A 5,375-nucleotide genomic window follows, 5' to 3' on the forward strand; every position below is an offset into this window, starting at 1 on the left:
ACTGAGCGGAAGCATAAACGTAATAGTGTGTAAATGTATCAAAACCCAAATCAAATAACTGTTTATTATGACCATAACCAATCCAGCAGCATCAGACAGCAAGCTCCCCAGTTCCTTCAATAATTACCTACAAGCATGTAAACAAGTGTGTCAGACTACGCTGGTGAGTTCAAGGTTTGTGTTTGTTTACCAAGTTGCGTTACCAGTCATGTGAGTAAAACAGTTTCCAAAACGATATGTTGTTTGTTGTTAAGATGTTTGATGTTTCGATGTTGCTCATGTTAGATACCCTAGGGAGTGTGCCCATAAGTATCCGGGGAGTGGGTACCCCTTAACGACCGTTTGCTATGTTGCCTTCGTTAGATACCCTAGGGAGAGTGCCCATATGTATCCGAGGAGTGTGCCTCTAACAACCATAGCCATACCCAGATAATTAGTTCACGCCCGTCCTTACGGCCCGGTGTGAGGTTTCCCACCTAATAGCGCTATCAACTAATCACCCCCATTGCCCTCCAGGCAATAACCAAAACCGATTAAGTTATTTACCCAATGTTTCCCTTCCAAATGTTTACCAGTTGTCCCAAACCACCGGGACGCATGCTTGAGAAAAGTGCAGTGAACTCACCTTGGTTTTGCTCGATAGATAGTCTACTTGCTAAAATGACTTTTGTTCAATCGCGCCCTATTATAATTATTACATCTAATCAGGTTCGGATTCAGATAATGGCACGTACACACGTATTCAACATACAGCACAAGTATCACACAATCATAATTAAATGACACAATATCTCATAGACTAAAGCATGTGGATCACCTAAACAGTCACGACAGATCTTGATCCTTGAATAACTACGCGAATGGTCCAGTCCGGTATTCTAAATGTGCGGCCGAAAAAGGGCATGGCCCAATGGAGTGTGCGGTTAAATTTGAAATGGGCGGCAGGTTTGTTAGCCCACCAAAAGAATTATGACCCAAAGGTTTAGAAGCCCCTAATAGACTTTGTGAAGAGAATAGACTAGCAATTTTTGTACGGTCCCATTTACTTTATTCATCCAACATGTGGGTTCAAGGCTAGTGCAATTTTAATGAGTTTTGTCAGTATGCGTGTGCACCTCAACCTATTACCTGGCATTCTACCTTGCTTTCTCTAATTCCTATAACATGGACTTATGCATACAGAATCATCATCACCTTTTTACTTTTAAACAAATTATCAAAAATCTTTCATTAACTTAAGCATTCAGGTGTGCATAAACGGTTGTACCCTAGGTATATATATATAGTTGTACGCTTCAATGAAAACCCACCATCATCTTTCACACGAACACAACATCATATAAACAAATGACAGTACCTATGACCAAACTTTAATCATGTATATTCAAGTATTCATGTCATCCTAACAATATTACTCACACGCATGACCAGGTTGTACCGTCGGCATGTGTAGTTGTACATTCAAAGGGACTCACGGCATCCTTCTTTCACATAATTTCATCATTAATCACAACACGAACAGATATCATTCTTCAATTATGATCATCCAAATATGCATGAAGGTTGACACAAATACTTTAATATTAGCGTGAACATATCAAGCATATATATATATATATATGTCAAGTGTCAAACCAATTATCCACGGAAAGTTAACCCCAATCATTCTCAACAGATTATCATCATGCTAACATACCTTATCTAGCCTACTGTAATGAACATCCATTAAAACCAATAAACAAAAGTCATTCATATATCTACTATAAGATTCGTTCCCCATATATGATCATGTATATTCCAACAGTTCACAAAACTCCATCAATCAAAGATATCATTTACGCAGACATATATTGATTGCTAAAAAGAATCATGTACGATTTAACATTAGTTCGAACTAACCGCGACGAGTCTACTACCAAGAACTACGGACGAGAAGGAGATATCTTACCGGTGTTCGTTAGCGAACTCGCCGGAGAAGGTGATGTTCGCCGGAGAGGGAGATCGCACCGGTAAGTGAGGGGGTGAAACCTTACTGCTGCCGTAGGGTTCGGGTGTTATGCGTGTGAGAATAAACATTACGTATATGGATTCATGTATAAATAATTATGGCTGAATATTGGCGGTGGGGTTTGATTGTGTGGGCCGATGCATGGGTTAAGGTGGGCTGGGGTTGGGTTTCACATTATTATAATATAATGATTGATCTTGTTAACTCTTGTGGGCCGATCTTGTTTATGTATGGTATATTAATTCTCGTGAATGACCTTGTCCATGTATGTTACTGGTTAACATGTTTTATGTTGTGCTAATACATGTTATCTACTATATGGATCCTAAAAGATTACCTGTTAATGTTGTGAACTAAGAGCATATAGGCTACTGAATGTTATTGCTGAATTAAGTTTTGATTTATCTTGTGATGTGATTCAATAATGAATAGGGGTTAGTAATGGGTCATGTAAACGGGGAACCTATGACTAGTAATCGTTTCAGATGTTCTTGTGTGTGTGCTGAATTATTAACTTGCCATTCTATGAAACAAGGAAGGCATGATTGATTATCTTGAAGAAACTGGAAGTGCTTATCCATTGAGTTTATAGTTTAGGATTTTCTGAATTGTTTAATGGGTCGAAACATCAGTGAATATGGACTCATAAAATTGGGTTGGCAAGCGAGATATATGATTTGGTTCAAACGGTTCGGATGTAAAGATTTGGTTTCAAATATTCGTTGACGCACTAGAATTTTAATATGCATAAAATTAATCCATCAAATAAAATAACTATAAGATTTGATTTATAAAAGAGAAATAGATGGGCTTTTATCTCAAAGTTACGAGTTGTCACATCATCACCAACTTGAAAGAAATTTCGTCCCGAAATTTAGCACGTAGTCACAGAGGAAGCTAACTGGGTTGCGTGGTTTTCTGGTTTTCCTGGGGTGTCACAGTGAACGTTCATAGGGAATTCGATTGGTCGAAGTTCCTGTCCTTTGTTGGACCCCTGTTAACTTAGTCACACTAGTGACTGTATCAATACATCTTGTTTCTTTTGACATCAACTTTTGAAACACATTTCTTTTAAACCGTTGGGATTCCTATTATGGAGGAATGTCCTTGAATTCATATGATTTGAATAAGTCTTGATCCGATTTCGTGGTCATCCACTTTGATACTATTCGTATTTACCTACGCATAACGTAACTCTAAGGAGTTAACGTAGTTTATCGAGGACGAAATTTTATTAACAGGGGGAGAATGTGACAACCGGTGATTTACGGTCCTTAATTACGTGATTAACAAGTGATTAACGCGATAATAAATAGTGTTTACAGCACAAATCTACTTAGTTAGGCCTTTGGAGTGCCTAGGAACGTCTATCCGATTTTACAGTACGCGCATGAAGATTCACGTGGAATCTGCGGGATATTAAACGGCAACGATTATGGGTATTATTTTACGCACTTTTAGAACAAAAATTTTATAATATGACGTTCCGACAATTTCGGGTTTTGATAACGGGTCTCGTAGGAGTTACGGGCCACTTACACATGAGATGGGCTTGTGGGCCCTGGGCCCAAACCCAAAACCCACAAGCCTAAACCTGCACATAATATATTAGATCTTATCAAGATATCTACAAGATTTGAAAATCTTGCAAAATCCATATAAAATCTTATAAAATCTCTATAGATCTACAAAATCTTAGCAAAATCTGTTCAAAATCTCTACAAAATATTTACTAGAGATTTGGTCTCAAAAGTTGGAACCTACAAATCTCTACAAGATCATAGCAAGATCTTGAATATCTCTATAAAACACCCTCATTCTTTGATCAGCCACTTTAAGATGTTATCATCTCTGCAACCTTTATCCCTCTCCACAATTTCAAACACACACTAAAATAGAACACTACCTCTCTCTCTCGATGACATTAAGACAAATAGAAAACAAAAATTATGAGAACCCTTTTCATCTCTACCACTCCATCTCTTTCAAAACACATAAATCTTACCCTCTCTCTCTCGATATCACACAAATAAAAACAACAGAGCCTTATCTCCATTTTCATCTTGAGTTCACCCAAACACACCCACACATAATCTGTTCCTCTCCCCTCCGATGACACCCACCAGCAAGCAGCCCCCCCCTCGATTGAACAGTAACGACACCGCCATCAAGGCGGCGGCGGTGACCCGACAGAGAAACGGAGAGAGAGAGAGAGAGATGTATGAGAGAGATCGGGAGGAGAAAGAGGGCGTCGGAAACGGAGCGACACCGCCGCTCATGGCGGCGGCAGTGGAGGCGGCGGCGGCATGAGTCTCACAGCGATGGTGGTGGTTCCGTAATGGTGGTACACCGTTTTCAGAAAATAAAAGGGCGGCGGTGGTGCCGACGGCTACCGGAGCCGCGTCAGAAAACATTACGGCGGTGGTGGTTTCGTTCTCCGACAGGATCTCCGGTAAAACCCCCACTCTGCTCTGTTTTATTTCATTAGATTTATGATGCTGGTGATTAAAGTTGAAATAATGATGAAGATGATGCTTGTGATGTTCTGTTTGGTTCGAGTTTCGGGACTCCGGTCAGCTTTCGTGACACGGTCAGGCTCAAGTAAACATGGCCAGATTAAGTTTGGGGTTCACGTTAGCGGGTTCTTGTTCATTCAGTCCAGATTCGGATTTGGTTTTGGGGAATTATTTTGGGTTCGAGTCAAACCCGAGTGACTCGGTCAACACCCGAGTCAACTCAGTTCAACAACGGGTCAAGATAGGTCAATGAAAGTCAGCGATCAAACCAAGTCAACAAGTCAGCGGATACGGGTCCAAAGCAGTTACGGTTCTGGTCAACTCCTGAGATCCGGTAACATTTAATCACGCGAGATTTAGTTTAGATCGATATAGATTTTTAGATTTATACGCGAACCGAGCTCGACCCGACTAACGGTTTTACATTTTGTGATATGGTTTCATATTTGGAATTTTGATATACTTCACATAAACTTTAATATGTGTTAAATTGATTGAATTTTGATAAAATAACGACAACTTGTGTTGTCGAGGGCATCTAAAAACAGAGGAAACTCTGCCCGTTATCCGAGAAAACCCGAAAAAAGTATTTTTATTATTAAACGAACATTTGATTTCAATTGATCTTTTAGAAAAACACACACAAACATATAATTACATTCGACGACACTTTACCATTGACGGAAACGGCGATTCGGAAGTATTCACAACAATAAATATGGATATTATATTTGATTTAAACTTCGAGAATTCGACGAATTCATTTATAAAAGTAAGTATAGTTTACTTCAAATGTCAAACAACACGACGATTCTTTTATCAAAATAAATATAGTATACATATTTATTTTA

At 39.1% G+C, this 5,375-nt stretch overlaps 1 long non-coding RNA gene across 1 annotated transcript; it reads left to right on the plus strand.

The window, feature by feature from the left end:
* The first annotated feature begins 3,705 nt into the window (after positions 1 to 3,705).
* Positions 3,706 to 4,997, plus strand: LOC110903766. Its single transcript, XR_002572162.2, has 2 exons — positions 3,706 to 4,460; positions 4,537 to 4,997. It is a non-coding gene; the product is annotated as an uncharacterized LOC110903766 (long non-coding RNA).
* Positions 4,998 to 5,375: the final 378 nt, after the last annotated feature.

This window comes from Helianthus annuus, chromosome 2, assembly GCF_002127325.2.
Source record: "Helianthus annuus cultivar XRQ/B chromosome 2, HanXRQr2.0-SUNRISE, whole genome shotgun sequence".
NCBI classification, from domain to species: Eukaryota; Viridiplantae; Streptophyta; class Magnoliopsida; order Asterales; family Asteraceae; genus Helianthus; species Helianthus annuus.